The following is a 20961-nucleotide window of genomic DNA, read 5'->3' as shown; positions in this document are numbered from 1 at the left end:
ACGAGTGGGAAACTAGATAATTGCGGTTTATCTTGTGTTTTTGATTGATTTGATTGACTGACGGTGGTTGAACTTTGATTGCACCTAGTTTGTTTATGCTTGATAATCTTCTCTTCTGATATAAGATTCACTCAAACTAGATCGAAATTTCGACAGGGATCTTTAGACTGTTGTTAGTGCTAAAGACGATCTTGTGATAATCCATTGTTAACAGACTCCGTTCTGTGCATGATTGATCACAAGAGATTCAAGTTGTTGTGTGCAGGTGTTTATTGAAGATCTAAGAAGATTTGAAGACAAAGAAGATATTGAAGATTTCTGATTTGGGTTTCATAATATTTGGTGTGCACAATACTTGTTTCAGTATAAGAGGATCCAACTATAATCAGTTTATCCTTGTGGTAAATTGGATTGATTAGTTGTGTAGATCGGCATCAATACAATTCTTTGTGATTAAAAGTATTGATTGCAAAATCTTAAAAATTACTTTGGTAGTTGAGAATAAGATAGATATAAGAACCTGATGAATGAGTTTATGTTAAGATAAACAGAAGAGCCTTTGTCCGACTCACATCACTTGGTTGAATAGAGTTGATACCAAACAGATTTGTTGTTCCTTTACTGTTTGGAATACGAACCAAAGGAATTGTTCCAAGTACGTGACTTATTCATAAGTTGGAGGCGTTACGGAACTAGGTGAACTATAGGTTTAGTTGCTTGGTCTCAACTATACGAAGTTGGGTTTAATTTTGTGTAGCGGCTTGATATTTAGAGTATTTAATTTTGTGTAGCGGCTTAATCTTGAGAGTATTCAATTCTGCATTTGGGGTTTCCTCGTTAACAAAATCTTGCTGTGTCATTTACTTTATATTTACGCATAATAATTGTTTTATTATAATTAAAGTAAATTACACAAACGTTAATTCCTATTTACTTGATAAGCAATCCTATTGTGTTTGGTTAAGTCCGAATCTTTGTATCAAGTAAACATACTTCGTTGTTGTATTATCTCGATCTCGTATCCATAGACGATCACACGAAGTATGAACCAATTAATTGTATTGTCTCGACTCAGTCCATAGACAATCACTTTTGGAAAAAGGACTTATAGGTAGGAAAAGTTTTAGCTTAAGGTATATTTGGGTACCCTCGCATTTTCACAATATTTAGAGACTCTTGCGTTGATTATTTCTAAATATTTATCTAGAAACTGGATGTCAAGTTCACCTCTTGTTGGTTATGCAAAGATGTGTAGCACGATTTTCTGTTAGTCCTTAGTTTGATATATGACTAGCGATTCTTATCGACTCGAGACGCTTGGAAAAATAAAGTAAAACCCTTGTAGTGTAAGAGATTGAGTCTTAAAAGAAAGAAAGCGATACTCTGCGGGTTGGAGACGTCTGTGGAGAGTAGTGTATGTAGAGTGTCTAGTCGCATGTTTCTTCCTGGAAAAGATGAAGTTGTTGTTCGGCCTCTACTAGGTATCTTGACAAGGACTCATGTGAACATTTGTTGAAAATTTTCCGCTGAGATCTATTTTCCTAGGAGATGGTCAACTAGACTTGAGAGTAATAGCCACCTTCTGGGACTGGGGGAGATGTATCTTGTCCTTCAGTCATCACGTCTAACTCTGACAAATGTGGCATCTTGTTGAGCCAGTTTTTCGATAGAGAATAGGATTTGATTGTGGGAACTGCTAGCAAACGTCTGGATGAGTATCATGAATATTTAACCTCACGAGTATCACTAACATCTTTTTTTCCATGATTGATTCGACTGAAAAGATATTCTGCTTCTCCATCTTGGGTGAACTGAGGTCCCATAAAAAAATGATACTGTATAATCGTTGGTGTCGTTGAGATGGAGGTTCATTGAGACTTGGTCGTACAATTGCTAGAACTCCCCTTCTTTCTGATATTGAGATAGCATATCGAACGGAAGCTTTACATTTTCGGATAAGTATGAGCTTTGTCCAAGCTTCGTCCTGGAATCTAGTCTCATCTTATACTTTGCCGCATTCTGGTCATGATCCTCTGAACCAGGAAAATGACAAGATGCATCTCGGCTGACGATTTATGACCTTTCGTCTAGGTCACGAAATTTTTGGAACCTTTCCAATTTTTCGCTAAGTTTATCATGTAAACGACGAAACGATAGATTCGACTAAAAAATAACTAGGTCAATCTGATACAAAGTGAAAGAGTTATAAGTAAAATAGTAAAGTGAAGTAAACTTCCCGAGTCCCCTATGCTCAGGTTAAGGTCCCTTGACCTAAACGAATTTTGGAGCAAATATTCTTCAGAATCTCCAAGTTTATATCACCATCTGGTATTGGAGAGAGATGGGGTCAACTGGATGGTTGCTCCTTTACTCTGTCGCGTTCTTAATGAGCTACATCTTCTCCGGTGAGGCCGATTGCGGACAGACTGAATCCCGTCCGTGCTACTCCCAATAGTTTTAGTATTCCTACTCTAGGGAACATGAACTCGATGTAGATTCATTGTATATATCCCTACTGGTAACTTTAAAGGCGTTCTCAGATAAGTTTGTATCGATATGAGATTTTTCAAGATTTTGTTGGGTCTCCAGTAGTTCTCGGGTCTTTAGCCAACATTTTAGGGTTGGTAGTAGGTTTTTTTGGAAGTAGGTTAATGGGACGTTTCATTATGCAGGAAGAGATCCAGCTAATTTGGGACGCACTAACCTATTCACTAAGATCAAAATCGAAAGAGAGAGAAAGTTATGGAAGGGATTACTCTCTCGACAAAGTTTGTAATGGATTTACAGAGAATGAATCAATGAAACATTTTTGTGTTTGGATTGGTGGAATCAGTTTCCTTTCTAATAGTGACCATGATTGAGATCTGTAACTGAGTGAACAACCTCCCACTGTGGTCTCCAAAATCTAGTTACCTAAAATCGGTGAGAGGCTAAAGTGGGATTCTATGGTTTCTGAAAGTGAGTTACCATAGGTTGAGCACGAACACTCTTAGCCTAAACCGCGCACATTGTCCGTTCGAAGGCTGCTTCATTCACAGGGAAGAAGGCTTAGGGATGGTCTTAGGGAGGGAAGCAAATGAAGAGAGAGATCAAAGAACAAGTTATTTCTCTGAGAGGTTATGATAAAGTTGTTTGTAGCTTGGAGAAATATAGGACCTATTTATAGCTTAATTCTCTAATCTCAGGTTGGTGAAGATAAGGATTGCTTTACGTATCGTGCGAATCAATTCTCCCGTCTCTTCAGAAATAGATAGAGATAAACTAGGTTGAGTTTATCTCATTATTCCACATCCTTTACTCTCTTCTGCAGTGAGAAATAAGTCGGGTATTTCTCATACATGTCGTAGACCGCCAGACCAAAACCCTAATTGTTATCCCCCCCCCCCCATTTGTTGAAGCTGAGTCATCCTTTGCGATGATGTGTTGAGAGAGAAAAATATTCTCTTTAGCCGAGTTGGCCAAGATAGAGAGATATTCTCCAATATGTATGAATAGCTAGGATTGAGTCACGTGAAAAGGCATGAGATGCCTCAGAATTCATGTGGAGAGTCTGAAAAGGAGACTCGATTTACATGAGGCTCGTGCCTATTATGGGGAATATTCATGCTTGTCTGAAATTTTTCCGAGAGATTTGAATCTCTCCGAGATTTTGAGAAAAGATGTGAATCTCTTTGAGATTTTGACGAGAGATGTGAATTTCTCCGAGATTTTGAGGAGAGATGTGAATCTCTCCGAGATTTTGCCGAGAGATATGAATCTCTCCGAAAGTTTAAGGACGGATAAGAATAACAATTAGAATTTCAGGGATGGTAAATTAAAATTTCAAAGAATGAAAACTCAAAGTACCATACATCAAACCACTAATTAAAAAAGCAAAGAATCGATGAAGTCCTTCAATAACTTGGTGAATTCGCAACTTCTTCTCAGAATAGAGAAACAAAGAAGACGGAGCAATAATTAAACCGAGAAACCCACTTACTCAAAAACCCAAATCGTTTCTTCAATCGACGAGCCTCTTCACCACAAGAACCTAACAAAAACCCCAACCCTAAATACCCCTTCAAACGACGAAATACCTCTCCAAGAACAAATTACCTCTTTTATCGACGAGAACTTCCACAAATCGACGAAACCCCAATTGAAAATTTGTACACAACGCCTACTGCACTAGGAATATACGCTAATTTCAATCTTGATAGTCCCTGAAAAACTGAAAACCAGAAAACCAAATACCTAATTCTAAAGCACAAACACGAAGTTTCAACCCCTAAATCTTCAATTCCACTACAGAAACACGAAATTTCAACCCCTAAATCTTCAAATCCACTACAGAAAATACAGATCTCCCATAAAAACCCGATACTTCAATCCCTAACACTCTCCTTATCTCCCGCTCCCTCTCTCTCAAAAAGCAGAAAATACTATTTGTTTTTTTTAACTGGATAAATAGTATTATTACAAGAAACTAGTTGGAAGCCTAACAAGGTAAGATCCAACAACGTACAATTACACTAGTTGAATATGTTTTTGTGATATCCTGCCAGCGAGCCTCTCAACATAAGGTATGCACCCGTTTATTTCTGATTAATAACATGGAACTTTGTTTTCTTTGTCGCCCATTTGTCGTTAACTTGATAATTTTAGTATTTAAGGGTTGACACCTAACAGATGAGATGTGAAATTAGACATTGTAGTTACATTCCACCATCTAAGACCCTAACTGTGAAATTGCATAGAATTGGATGAAATGCAGCCATTCAGGTCTGCCAATGGGTACCCATTTACCCGGAACCAAAATGACCCGGTTGCGGGTCTTGTTCCAGGCCCTGACATTAAACCTGTTAAAAATTTTGTACTCATCCCGGCAAGGAACCAATATTAAACTGTTCTGACCCGGACTCGATCGAGTAAAATATAATCGGTTTTGGGTAGTATACTACCTAGACCAGATAAGACCAGTTGGGACCCTGATAGGATCCGGAGATACCTATTTATATAAACCGCAATTGCACGGTGTCTAACTAGTAGAATAATGGCAAGTACAGGTCGTTCCCACGAGGAGCGGTGGAAATACGTAATCAAAATCTCTAATGGACTAACAAATAAAGATGTTTTTGGATTTTTGAAAGAATAAAGACAATGAGAAGAATAATCTCAAGTAACAAGAAGAATCAAATGGGAGAGTTGATAACCAGGGTTTAATGTATCCACCACTATTTATATTCAAATACTTAAATGAAACATAATTCATGAATTATTTATTGTTCGTTCTATTGACATCACCTATTATATATATTAGAGTCGCAAATATCACTGGGACACCCTGAGCATGGCACATCAAAGACTAAACCAAAGCATGCACCATCAAATTACATTAGCGAGAAATTTATACGAAACTAAATACAGGTTCTCAAATAATACCTGGCTATTCTAAGCATATCCCGTCAAAGGATTTAACCCAAGCATGAAATATCAAATAAGTAGACAAATATATTTTCAATCCTAACAATTATGCACAAAGGTTATACGAAAACGGTGAAGAAAAAACTCATATAATCATTAAATCAATATATAAAATCATGGAATTATTTATTCAATTCAAAATCGTCTATTGCTATATAATCCAATCAATCAAAAATGGCCTAATACCCATGTAGTTTCAACCATAAAAACCCTAGTTACAAAATAATTAGCAAGCCATCGCTTTTTCAAAAGCCATAAATAAATATATTAGATATTCACTAGCTAATCGAAATGGAATTGGAAAAACGGAAGAACGCAAACCATTCTCCGTCTCTCCTTCACGGCTTTGTAGCCGCCTCCCTTCTATTCGTCTCCCAAAACTGGCCTCAGAACCCCTCCTTTTTCTTCTTCACAATATAGAAAATATATACCAAATAAAGGTGTGTCGTCATTCTCTTAATTATCCTTAATTGAAACTTGCATGGTGGTCATCAATGTGATCTCCCCATATATATATTCTTCTTCATTTTGCTTGCATACATATTTGGTAGACTTAAAAAGAATCCCACTGGTGGGAAAGCAAAATCTTTTTAATTCATTTTTCTCCCTCCAACAAGATAGTCACGTGGACCCATTTATTTGTTCCAATATTCCACTACCTAACAGGCTTTCCTTTCCAACTTCCGAAAACTATGCATATATGCAACGACACATGGCATAGTAACCCTATAATGTTTTCTGCTTGCATGAAAATCACATGACTGTTCTTCTGAGCCCCACAAAACCATGATTCAGGGGAAAGCATGTGTACGTGCTTGACCTCCTTTTTTTCAATTAGACCGTCTCCCTTGTGTATCATCCCTTCTCTTTCTGGATTTGGTGTCTCGAGTAACCTTGATGGATTTTTTTTGTTGCAAGCATTGTTTTAGCTTCACATTTCTCCATTTATTTTTGGATGATTGGATTTACTTCTACTTTCTACAAAAGCATTAAAATAGTATTATTAGCACTAATATAGAGTCCTAGATAATATAAATATGGGTACAAAATGTAGCACGTACGTGCATATCAACACCCCCACACTTATATTTTGCTAGTCCTCGAGCAAAACAAAGAATTGACCCGCTACACAGCTGGTCATATCATAAGAGAGAGTTAGACCCGCTACACAACTGGTCATAAAATGAAATTTTAAAAGACCATACACAAGACCCGCTACATAATTGGTCATAGAAAATACCCTACAAAAGACCCGCTACACAGCAGGTCATAACCCCTAAAATCATAATGATAATATTTATTTTTTATTTTTTTAAGACCCGCTACACAACTGATCATCTTTTTTTTTTTTAGACCTGCTACACAGCTGGTCCTATTATTCAATTTTTCTTTTTTTTAAAGCCTAACGAAAATGCCACTCCCCCACACTTAACGTTACATTGTCCTCAATGTAATTAAGTCAACCAACGTATCCAAGCAAACAAATAAAAGATAGAGGAAAGAAAACAAATCTGATGGGTTGACTCCCATGAAGCGAAATCGTATGGGTTGACTCCCATAAAGCATATTCTTCGTATCCATGTTTGCGCACATAAAGAACCCCAAATAAGGTAAGGTTTCACCAAAGTAAGCAGCAAAGCATATATATAAATTCTGAAAAGTTGGGGATCAGTCCAACAAATCAGGTCAGCTGCGAATACGAACCTGCAAACACTATAAACCTCCAAAAAGATATGTAAATCCATTCCTAATTGAAAACAGTCCTTGGTCGAGATAAATAAATCATTTACTTGGACAGTAAACATAGAATGTATATTAGTTTCTATTCGGGAAGCACAATATAATTCGGGTTCTAAATCAGCTGAAATACATTCGGTCGACACATTATCTTCACTAAAAATCATAGGAAGCAATGTATTGACAATGTGAAAGGGCGAAGAATTATCAAACTCAGCACAATAGTTTAAACCTGTGTCTAATGGTTCAAGTTTATCAAAATCAGTAACTCCTAAATCTGGTTCTAAGTCCGCGGAAATAACTTCCGTTGTTGAGTTACCTTGATTAACCATTGGAGGGCACAATGCATTGACAATGTCAATAAGCATAGGATCATCAAAATATGCAAAGTGCGCTAAAAAAACTGAGATTGGTTCAAAATCAGTAGTTACCTGACTAGTACCAATCGCCTCCACATTCAAATCAGCAATCAGGAAATCACAAGATGAGTCAGCAAAGCAGGAGCTCAATGGAGCAACAATATCATGAATAGACGCCTCATCGACTAAGTAATTTATAGAAATCTCACTATTCAAATGACTAGAAGGTACCTCAGTATGAATGTCTACTGTCTTTAAGTCGTTAGACTCAACAATAGTATCTTCTGTACAAACATGTTCCTCTAAATCATCAGCTGCATATAACTCTTGGCATGCTAGAACTCTCAACCTTTGCTCCAAACTAGGCGGTGTATGTTTATAATACTTCTCATATATCGTCAAAGGTGATTCTTCACTTACCATAGGTGGGGAAAAACTCCATACCGTTGCCTCTGCATATATTCCCCAAGTGTCATATCAGAAGACGTCTCCTGAGAATGTGAACTTCTACGCATATATTCTGCAAGTGTCACCTTAGATGACATCTCGTGCAAAGAATTCATCATCATCAAAAAGGTACCTCAAACAAAATTCTAAAACACAAAAAGAGTCAAAAGCAAAAGAAATCCTCAAACAAAATAAAAATACTGTACAAAAATAAAATAAAACCCTAACTATTTACAAAATCAAAAATACTAATTACAATATTCCACAAGCGCTCCCCGGCAGCGGCTCCAAAAATTGATAGGATCCGGAGATACCTATTTATATAAACCGCAATTGCACGGTGTCTAACTAGTAGAATAATGGCAAGTACAGGTCGTTCCCACGAGGAGCGGTGAAAATACGTAATCAAAATCTCTAATGGACTAACAAATAAAGATGTTTTTGGATTTTTGAAAGAATAAAGACAATGAGAAGAATAAACTCAAGTAACAAAACGAGACAAATGGGAGAGTTGGTAACCAAGGTTTAATGTATCCACCACTATTTCTATTCAAATACTGAAATGAAACATAATTCATGAATTATTTATTGTTTGTTCTATTGACATCACCTATTATATATATTAGAGTCGCAAATATCATTGGGACGCCCTGAGCATGGCACATCAAAAGACTAAACCACAACTTGCACCATCAAATTGAATTAGCGAGAAATTTATACGAAACTAAATAAAGGTTCTCAAATAATACCTGGCTATTCTAAGCATACCCCTTCAAAGGATTTAACCCAAGCATGAAATATCAAATAAGTAGACAAATATATTTTCGATCCTAACAATTATGCACAAAGGTTATATGAAACCGGTGAAGCAACAACTCATATTATCAATAAATCAATATATAAAATCATGGAATTATTTATTCAATTCAAAATGGTCTATTGCTATATAATCCAATCAATCAAAAATGGCATAATACCCATGTAGTTCCAACCATAAAAACCCTAGTTACAAAATAATTAGCAAGCCATCGCTTTCTCAAAAGCCATAAATAAATATATTAGATATTCACTAGCTAATCGAAATGGAATTGGAAAAACGGAAGAACGCAAACCCTTCTCCGTCTCTCCTTCACGGCTTTGTAGCCGCCTCCCTTCTATTCTTCTCCCAAAACCGGCCTCAGAACCCCCCCTTTTTCTTCTTCACAATACAGAAAATATATACCAAATAAAGGTGTGTCGTCATTCTCTTAATTAGTCTTAATTGAAACTTGCATGGTGGTCATCAATGTGATCTCCCCATATATATATTCTTCTTCATTTTGCTTGCATGCATATTTGGTAGACTTAAAAAGAATCCCACTGGTGGGAAAGCAAAATCTTTTTAATTCATTTTTCTCCCTCCAACAAGATATTCACGTGGACCCATTTATTTGTTCCAATATTCCACTATCTAACAGGCTTTCCTTTCCAACTTCCCAAAATTATGCATATATGTAATGACACATGGCATAGTAACCCCTATAATGTTTTCTGCTTGCACGAAAATCACATGACTGTTCTTCTGAGCCCCACAAAACCATGATTCAAGGGAAATCATGTGTACGTGCTTGACCTCCTTGTTTTCAATTAGACCGTCCCCTTGTGTATCAACCCTTCTCTGTCTGGCTTTGGTGTCTCGAGTAACCTTGCTGGATTTTTTTTGTGGCAAACACTGTTTTAGCTTCACATTTAGCCATTTATTTTTGGATGATTGGATTTACTTCTACTTTCTACAAAAGCATTAAAATAGTATTATTAGCAACAATATCGAGTCCTAAATAATATAAATATGAGTACAAAATGTAGCACATACGTGCTTATCACACCCCTAGTGCCCAATAAACATTTTTTTCCTCGATCAACTCTCTAGTCTATTGTCGTCTCTGGGAAGATGCAGTCAATGCCATGCATTGGGCAAAAAACCCACAGATTTCTAAAACCATAAATATAGAACAACTTGTGTTGGCTTTCGTATTCGAAACACAAAAATTTAAGAACATTACTCGATGAACACGTGGTGAGAGTCTTGACTAAGGCTCCAATATATCAAGTGCTAGAAAGTGTAGAAACAATAGGAACGATGGAAAATTGGAATCCTCAAATCAAGCAGTTTCAAATTATATATATATATATATATGAACAAGGAAAGCTGGGAAATCCGAAGTATTGGCTGATTTCTTAGCTGACTTGCCATTAAAACATGGAGAAAAAGCCTTCAAACTTTCGTGCTTATTCATGAAGAATAGATGAGGCGGAAACAACCTTATGCAATTGTAGATGATGAAAAATCCCCATGGCTTTGATGTGGCCCGACAACATACTTAAATTATGTGGTCTCCCTTCATCTATCTACACGAATGATAAATTAGTTGTAAACTAAAAGGTTTCCTACCTTTTCTCATAAGAAAACATGAAAAGTTAGTTTTCCTAAAAACTAGTCCCCTTCAGATCCCGGGAAAAAAAAAGAAAAAAAAAAAGGTTTTAAAGACGTGTCAAAAAAATAAGATGGGCCACATACTTCTATGATGTGGCCCTACCACATCGTAGCTTCTTGGATGAAAAAAGAAGTAGGGTTAAGTAAAGATTGTTAGGGTTTGTATGAGTTGCAGAATATTGATTACAAACAATCTGGCCTAAACCAAGAAGATGACAGTTTAAGGGTTGCTTCACTGACAAGATGTAGATGTAGGGTTGATATAGGGAGGAAAACTGAGAAATGTGAGACTAGAGTTCTTATTTGCAGAGTATTGAAGACAAATAAGCTCTAACAGACTTAGAGGGTTGCAGAGAATTTATTTAAGTTGTTTTATTGTTCTGCTTAGACTGACCGAGAGTTAGTCTATTTATAGATTTGTAAAATCCTAATCTCTAGTAGGTGAGATAAGGATAAACACTAATATAAGTACCCCTTCCTTAATCCCATGTTTAGCTAATACTACACCATATATCCTATTTTGCAATGTTTAATTTTCCCGGTTTGCAAAGTGTATAAACGTTAGCAACATTTAAAAGTTGCATAGAACAAAATGCATGTTGCTTTAAATATGATTATTAGAAAGAAAAATATGACAAAGTAGGAGCTGAGGTAACTTCTATTATAAAACATTGCTTTGTTTCGTCGAGTCTACCTAATGGTCTTAATCATAGAAACCTAGTGCTTATACCTAAAGTGAAAAATCCGTCGAAGCCTATTGAATTTAGACTCATGGAATTGTGTAACATATTGTACAAAATAATGGTCAAATTAATTGCACAAAGATTTGAAGCCCATGCTAGATAATTTAGTGGACAAGGCGCAATCTGTGTTTGTCCCGGGAAGGCTTATTTTAGACAATATCCTTACTTCCAAAGAGTTAATCCACTCCATGAACCAATCCACTTCTGTCTTATGAGATTTTACTATTATAATAAACATAAGTAAATCTTACAACTGAGTGTCTTGGAGGATTTTAGGTCAATATCTAAGAGATTGTGGTATTTATGGGAATACCTATAATATAATTAAGAGTTATGTCACTTCAGATACTTTTTCCTTTAGTATCAATGGTTATTAGGGTTGGAGCAGGGATTACCTTTTCATTCTTTGTGCTCGGGGTCTGTCATGAATGATATAGAAAATGGAATCATGCTCTTTTTCTAATGGATATATAGTTAACAAATGGGCCCCATCCATATCTCATCTAATGTTGGTTGATGACTTATTATTTTTCGGCACTCTCTGGACGAAAAAATCGTTTAAAGTCTGCAGGATATCCTCTTTGTGTATGCAAGGTGGTCCGGTCGGCAAGCTAACTTGGAAAAATCAGCCATTTTGTTTAGTAAAAGTGTTTGTGTTAATAGAGGAAAGTATGTTGTTGATGGTTTGGTTGTTAAACAGATGGAAACTAATGACAAATATTTGGGCTTTCAACTCTTGAAACCATCGTATAGAATTGATTCATTTGAATTCCTCTTTGAGAAACTCATAAAGAAACTTACTGGATGGAATGAGACTTTTATCAGTCATGATGGGAAGAAGGTGCTAATTCAAATTTTCCTTGGACTGATCCCGCCATACTATATATGGCTATATATTTACTTCTCAAGGTTGTTCTCACCAAGCTAGACAAGTTTATTCGAAAATTCTTGTGGGGGAGCAATTACACCACCAAAAAGACTTCATAAATTGGAACATATTTTTAGAAGATAAAGAGAATGATGGGCTTAGAATCAGATCTAAATTGCAAAATTGTGTGGGAAACTTCTTGAAGACCAGAACTGTGTTTGTGGAAAAATCATGAAAGCATAGTATTTCAGAGATGGTCATTTTGGGAAGCTACGGCTAATTATAGAAGCTTTTCCACTTGGAAATCCATTATGGACTGCAGGAAGGAATTGAAGAACGGTTGTATTAAGAGTGCGGGAAATGGTAAAAGAATTCAGGTGACCAAAGATCCTTAGCTCAAACCTTATTCTCATAAATCAAACCTTAGTTGCAGACCTGAGTTGAAAGAAAACATATATCATGGTGGGAAGTATTAATAAAATCTCAGACCTTATGCTGCAAGGCCATACCAAATGGAACGTATCAAATCATTCAGACTACTCACTCAAATCATGAATGCTTATCTACCAGATGCAGGGGATGATGATCAGCTTATCTAGAAAACACATCTTGAGGGTAAGTTTTCTTGTAAACGTTATATAAAAACCTTAAAAGATAATCAGCCGAGCACTTCTATTAGATCTAGTTTCCGTTGGAAAATTTTTTTGGAATATCAAAGACCTTGCACCCAAAATCCTTATTGTTAGAGCAATGCTCAGTCGAACTCGCAAGCGTTTCTATCTCAATCTTGTTTGTCAAGTTTAGGTGATCAAAATTACAAGTCTTGATTTCTAGTCTACTTATAGCTATGCCTCGGACTAGGATAAGATGTTTAGTTGAGATTTCGACTTCACGGAGTTCATCGATTGAAGAGAAGATATTGGAGGAACTTCATCAACAAAAGGTATGTGGAGACTAAAACTTTATCTATCACTGAGAAGTCTATTCTATTTTATCTCCTATTGAGACTAAGTTGTATAGCTATATAGACTTTTAAATTATACACATTTGATATTTCCAGCTGAGTTTAACTCGCTTATATCTTTCTCGAAATATGTGTTGGAAACTTTTTTCTTTATCTACATTCATCGTTATTCTTGACAAGTTTAGTTGGAAAAAATTTATTTGTTGGAAACTAAATAATGAGTGAAAAGATGATCATGTGAAAATTGCCTTGGAACATCTTACATGATATGTGTGAGACAGTCATTTGATGTAGACGTGGAATGTTTTATATTGATCATTCGATCACTTGAAAATTTTCTTATAAGATAATAGTTTGTGTGAGACAGCTATATTGTCATCGTCTAAGGATGTGTCAATGATTGAAATGGGAGTTTAAAACAATTAACCATTTTCTGGATATAGCACAGTATACATACCAGTATACAAACTGTTGTGGTATGATTCAGGTCCGGAAACCAAGTTAATTTGCATACCAGTATGCGAACGGTTTTAACTGTTAAAGTCCTGGAAGTATGCATACCAGTATGCGAACGGTTCCACCTGAGTTAGGAATGGGACGACAGTATGCATACCGGTTTGCGAACTGTTAGACAAGACCAAAGTCTGGAACTTAAGTTTGCGTACCCGTTTGCAAACTAAGTTGGTTTAAGTTCTAAAATCGGTTAAATATGATTTCATACTCATGAAAAATACATATATAAAATAAGGAATGCAATCTTTGCAAACCGTGGCTTAATGTTCATGAATTGTTTCTCTTGAATCTATCCGATTTTATTTCAATTGTGTCTTGTGTACTTCTATGAGAATATAAACAATTGAACAACTCTATGAGTAACACAATCAGATTCATTTGATTATCATTTGATCTAGAAGTGTTAGATGAATGTGGTTAATAGAAAAGTGTTCATATGGATAACTTCGGTTAACTATTATTGAGCCAACTCAATATACACGTTTAGGTACGGTTACCCATATCTAAATGAAGGTGTATTTCATTTGTGTCTAACAAGCTAAGACCATCTAACGGTGGAGAGATATTGCTTTGGTTTTAAGCAAACTTAACTTGAAACTGAAATCAAGATTTCATCTAACGGTGAATATTGATTGCTTTGTTTCAAAGCTATCAAACCCTTATTTGAAGATATATAAGGGAAAACTCTAGCAACTGGGAAACCTAATCCACACACCTCCTGTGTGATACTAGTTGTGTACTAGAGTCGATCCTCCTTTGACTTAGTTTTTTCCTAAAACCATTATAGGTTAACGACTTAAAGACTTCATTGGGATTCTGAAGCCAGACCCAAATATTTTCTCTGTAGTTGCGTGTTATGATCTTACTTGTTCTATATTGAGTACTATCTTCTCTAAGATTGGCTCGAGATTTATCTCCGATAGGTAAGATATAAAAAGTAATCCAAAGCTCTTCGTCTCATTCTTTGTGATTCCACAATAACTTCTTCTACTACCATATAGTTAAGTTATTGTGAGGTGATTGATATTTCTAGGCTGTTCTTCGAGAATATAAGACCGGATTATCAATTGGTTCCTGTTCACCTTGGTTTATCAAAATTCGGAAAAAAAACTTCGTAGGTATTTATGTGGGAGAGAGATTTATCTATCAGAATAGACTTTTCTGTGGGAGACAGATTTGTTTATCAAGTCTTCGACTTTGGGTCGTATCAACTCTTAGTTGTGGGTGAGATCAGCTAAGGGAATCAAGTAAGTCTTGATGGGATTCAGAGGTGTAATAAACGCAACTGTACCTTAATCGGTGTGAGACTTGGTTAGGGCTCAAATACATTCCAATCCGAAGTTAACTTGTAATAGGTTGATAAACACAATTTTATTTCTAAATTGTCCTCAATTTTATGTATTGTTGATACTCGATTTTGTACTTGTTATGGTGTTTTGTGTGTCTGTAGGTATTTTTTGGAAATAAACATTGTTGTAAAAATCGGCTCGGAAAACTACTACGGAGAACACCTATTATTCGGACTATCTTGGATAAGGGGTACCCCATGGTTATTTTCACCCTTGGGCGTCACCTTCTAAATTCACCCCATCACTGGTTAAGGGGACTTCATCCTCTTCGTTTGAATTTAGAAAAATTGCGGGAAAATTGGTTCTTTAACGGCCAGAATTAGGGTTGAGAATTTGAAGAAGTTTTAAGGAGATTCAACAGCTGAATTTGATTGGGTTTGTTCCTCTGAGTATAACCGGCATGTTATAATTGTTCGTTTCAGCTGCATTTGTTTGGAAAATCAGTTAGAAGCGAAACAGTGGCTGTTCTCGGCTTTGTTTGGAATTTCCGGGAATTTTGGAGATATTTAATCGCCCTAATGAGTTGTATTCATCCCGTGAGGGTTGAACAGAGTTGGTAATGTATTTTGTTTCAACAAACATGGTATGCATCGTTGGATTGGAACAAACATAGCAACACGTACACGAGAGAAGTTTTTCACGTGTTTGCATGAGTTTTGGAGAGTTTGAATGTGTTTTGTGCATGTTTGTTGACTCGAGCAACAATTTGGAGAGTGGAAGAGATAAGTAAGGAGAGTTTGCAGATGGCAGACGCGTGTAGGAGAAGAAAAAGGAAAGAATATCTTCCCGTGTCTGGAAGAGTAATTGGGAATCATTCCGGAGTTATTACTGTGATTTTGAGGCCCTGTCAGAGTGTTGAGCACTTGTAGGAGCTTTGGGAGAGTTTAGAGCAACAACATAGGAGATTGATCGAGTTGCAGAGAACACATTTCTTCTGCTGCTGTGAAGAACACGAAGAACTTAAGACGTATGGTAACAGTCGTTTATGCTACAATGACAGTGACACTTCTGTTATATCGTTCTCTGTAACCGTTGGTTTTGTAACAAATATAATTATTACAAACCCGGTTTTTCATCATCTCTCCCTTATTCATCATTTGTAAACCATTTTTGAGCATAATTAAATTCTTTGAAAGGGTTTTCAACATGATGAGCGGCTAAATTACCCGGTGACTGAGGCAACGGAAGAAACCATTCATTCATGCTTGATTGGTAATTTCTTTTACAATTTGTTTAATTATTTATTTTATTTAATTCACTAGAATCAACATAAAGATAAAATTGGTTTTCTTAATTAGTTGTGAATCAATTCGATGTGTTATGCTTAGAATCAATTCTTTGATCATTCATGCTTAGGGATTAAAATTTAATATTTGGACACCTTACAGATTAATAGTGAAATAATGAGAAAAAGAGCTTAATAATAATTTCAGAGATATCATTGTAAACCAATCAACTAGAAGGAAAAGTGGAATCCTGAGCCTTGGTCAATTTTTAAATCTTGAAATCCACTTTTAATTTTGAGTTAAGTTTTCTTTATTTTTAAGTTTTATTAAGTCTAAAATCTATTGCTTTCACAAGTCTTGAACGAACAATTACTATAATATCATTGAAAATAACCATCATATGCTAGTGTTTGTAGCGGCTTAATACAGTATGATGTTCAAATCTGGACTAGGTCCCGGGGTCTTTCTGCATTTGCGGTTTTTTCGTTAACAAAACTTCCGGTGTCTTTGTTATTATTTTCCGCATTATATTTGTTTATATAATTGAAATGTCACAGGTTGTGCGTAGTTCAATCAAAATACGACATTTGGTTGTTGATTGAAATTTATTGATACTTGAACATTGGTTTTTGATACCGTTCAAGTTATTTCTCATATCAATCAGGCTCACAGATTTCTATCTGTTCGATTGCAGATTGTATTGAGAAATTGAGATATAACTCTTGGATGTTTTTTCTTGATTGAGTCTGACTGTCTAGTTGATTCTCTCATAATCATATTAGAGTTAGTCCATACAAATTGTTGAACGAAATATCAGGTGTGGTTGTTAGACCCCCGCTTTTTCACTTATGTTTATATGGAGAGTGTTACACAAAGGATTAGGTATATCTAAAACTCTTGGGAAATTTGTATCTAGCATCAATAAAGATTGTAGACTTTGTAATTCTATTGTTGAAGATCTGGAACACTATTTTCCACCGCCCTATTGCTATCACCACTTTTTTTGGTTGTCTTCTTGGATGCATAATTGAATGTTATCAAGGTCTGAGTTGCAAATGAGTTATAGTTGGTTGGCTTGCTAAGAAAGAAAGTTATGACGTTTTCACGATGGGTAGTTGTGTTCTTTGGGCATTATGGAACAATAGAAACAATAAAGTGTTTAACAAAAAGAATAACACTATCCCAAGCATAATCATAGAAGCTATTTACTGGTTTAACTACTCTATTCCACTATTCCCGGAGGAAGAATTGCAAGTTCAAGAGAGTCAAACAAAGAGAGTGGTAGCTAAATTAATGGAGTCAACCTGAAGCTAATTGGATTATACTTAATATGGATATTGCTTTTGATAATTATAAGGTAGGATATGTTGTGGTGGCGAGAGATTCCGGAACCGATTTCAAAGGGTGTGCAGTGGTGAATAGTATGCAAAGAGTTGTCATCCAAAGTGATGCTGAAAAGATTGCAACTATGCTAACAAAGGAGAAAGTTCACATTCCATGGAGACTGCATCATATTATTATTCTCCAGATTAGAACTCAGACGGCGAAATAGTTTTCAGCCAAGTTCATGTTTAACAGAAGAGATGGGAACACTACTGCCCATACTCAGCGACGAATGCAGGATTTCAATACAGGGGGAGCAAACAAATACACAACAAAAATATCTACCCAATTTATTTTTTCATTGACATCAAATCCACCCAAATTTTTTCTTCCCATTTACATGAACCCTAATTTTAATTTAGATAGGTATTACAAGATCAAATTAACAAAAACAATCAGCAACACAACTGTAGCTCAAACCTCATTAAATTTAGCGAACTTTCTTAATCAGATCACTAAGATTTTTGGAAGGAAGAGAAGATTTTTTAGTTTTTATGTGGTTCCCTCTGTTAGCGCATAGCTCGGCTGAACCCACCAAGCGTTAGTATGTCAAGTTTGGTTGTCATATTTTAGTGAACCAAAACTCATTTAAGAGTCGCTTGAATAAATGTACTTAAGTCAACTTCGTATAGGTTAGCTTGAAAGTATTAGGATTTGAGACGTTACAAGTATTGCGAAGACTTGAAGAAGTGAAAAAGTACGGAGCTACAACCACAACATCATCCTTCCACTTCAGGTTAATGATATTTGACTTGAACTGTTTCATTCCCTAACGTATATTTCAAGTCGTGCATATTGAAAAAAAAGCTGAGAAGCATGAAGATAGACATAGTATTAAGGAATTCAATGAGAGGTTTATTGATTAACCATTAAACTTTGTAGATAACACATCAACATAATCGTATGAATGTTATTGTGATTATGTATGGGTATGTTATGAGGATTTCATCCTAGGAAACAATGTTTTTACATGTGTTTTAAGGAAGTAAGTTCATGAACTTTGTTAGTGAACCGAAAAGGAAATCGACAGGCGTTATTGGGGTTGTTCTTCATTCCATATCTTATAAACGACCAATATGTGTAATTAGTATAACCGCTCATCAGTTGTTTGTGTTCTTGGTAAAACTATTCACATGAGGCCTGACTTTTGTATTGGTATGACTTTTATTAGTGAAACCGATCTTAAGTAATCACCTATTGGTATGATCGAGTTTGTGTAGTTTGTAATGCCTAACACTGGGTAAAGGGGAACCGATCTTAGTAAGAGGTGCAACACATCACAAAGGGGAATCGATCCTTGTATGGGGTGCAGCAAGGTTTATAGAAGAAAGGGGAATCGATCCTTGTATGGGGTGCAGCAAGGTTTATAGAAGAAAGGGGAATCGATCCTTGTATGGGGTACAACAAGGTTTATAGCAGAAAGGGGAACCGATCCTATGGACATGTGCAATACGTTTTTAGGAAAATGGGAACCGATCCTATTGACATGTGCAACACATATGAGTTAGATACCGTATATATGTGGGGAACCGATCCTAGTACCTAGTCAACCGAATTTTGGGAAGCTAGTGTGACTATGCACAGTACTCACGTGAAGGTAGAACCGAAACTTGTTTTGGTAGAACCGTTAAACCCATGATTTGTGATTCAGAAGTTCTTAATCAATCACATAGCTCTTGAAAGTCAGATGAACCAATTCTAAACTTGTTTGGAAGTGTGGTAAATCGGTTTCAAGTGAGTAAGTATGAAAGAGGAATTACAAAGAAAGGATGTCGACACACTTTGAACACATGCAGTAATGCATATATTTTTTATTGTTCAAAGCTATTCCTTAACGGCTAAGAAGGAAGTAAATCCCAGGATCGAAATTAAATAAGTTAAAAATATTTTAATTAAGGTTTTTAATTATATATGGAAAATAAGAATTAGTAATGTGCATTTGCTAGTTAAATATTTTCCAAGGAGATTTTCGATCATTATTTTGGATAGAGCATTCTCAGGGATTATGAAAACCGAATATGGAAATTATTATAGATATCTTGATAATATTTTCGGTTTTGGAAATTCCTTGGTGTCCAAACTTCCTTGTCTATAAATACTTGAAGTCTGCATTTCGAGCAAACTAACCCTTCGTGATAGTAAACTTCCTCTGTTGTATTGTAACTGGTGAAGCCGCCTATTCGTAGAGGAGAGTAACCTAATTAGGCAAAATCTTCTACGGCCAATCAGTTTAAAGTCTTCTTTGGGATTGAGAAGCTCTAGCGCGTACCGTTGGTGGGAAACTAGATAATTAAGGTTTATCTTTTGTTTTCATATTGATTTGATTGACTAATGGTGGTTGAACTTTGATTGCACCTAGTTTGTTTATGCTTGAGAATCTTCTCTTCTGATATAAGATTCACTCAAACTAGTTCAAGGTTTCGACATGGATCTGTAGACTTTTGTTAGTGCTAAAGACGATCTTGTCATAATCCATTGTTAACAGACTCCGTTCTGTGTGTGATTGATCACAAGAGATTCAAGTAGTTGTGTGCATGTGTTTATTGAAGATCTAAGAATATTTGAAGACAAAGAAGAGATAGAAGATTTCTGACCTGGTTATATAAATATTTGGTGTGCTCAATACTTGTTTCGGTAAAAGAGGATCCAACTATAATCGATCTATCCTTGTGGTATTTTGATAGAATAGTTGTGTAGATCAACATCAATATGTTTCCTTGGTAAACGATTACCTTTTTGGTAATTGAACATAAGATAGATCCTAGTGAAAAAGCGGGGGTCTAACAACACCACCCAATATTTTGATTAGCAATCTGTATGGACTAACTCCGAAATACTTACTAGAGAATCAACTAGACAGTCAGACTCAATCTAGATAAAAGTATCTCAAGGATTTAATATTTCTCTCTTGTTTTGATTTACTCAAGCTAATAGAAATCAGCGAGTCTATAATCAAACACAAGGAATAACTTGGATGGTACCAAAGACCAATGTCCAAGGATCAATCAATATCAATCAACAACCAAAGGTCGGATTTTCGATTGATTGATTCTAACGCACAACCTGTATTATTTCAATTATATAAATATAATGCGGAAATAGAAATAACAAAAACACCAGAATTTTGTTAACGAGGAAACCGCAAATGCAGAAAAATCCCGGGACCTAGTCCAGATTGAATACACACTGTATTAAGCCGCTACAGACACTAGCCTACTCCAAGATAACTTCGGACTGGACTATAGATGGACCCCAATCAGTCTCCCACTGATCCAAGGTACAGTTGTACTCCCTACGCCTCTGATCCCAGCAGGATACTGCGCACTTGATTCCCTTAGATGATCTCACCCAAAACTAAGAGTTGCTACGACCCAAAATCGCAGGCTTTAATAATAAACAAATCTGTCTGACATAGACAAGTATATCAAAGGATTAA

This window comes from Papaver somniferum, chromosome 4, assembly GCF_003573695.1.
Source record: "Papaver somniferum cultivar HN1 chromosome 4, ASM357369v1, whole genome shotgun sequence".
Classification (NCBI taxonomy): Eukaryota; Viridiplantae; Streptophyta; class Magnoliopsida; order Ranunculales; family Papaveraceae; genus Papaver; species Papaver somniferum.
Note: the sequence above shows the minus strand (reverse complement) of the source record.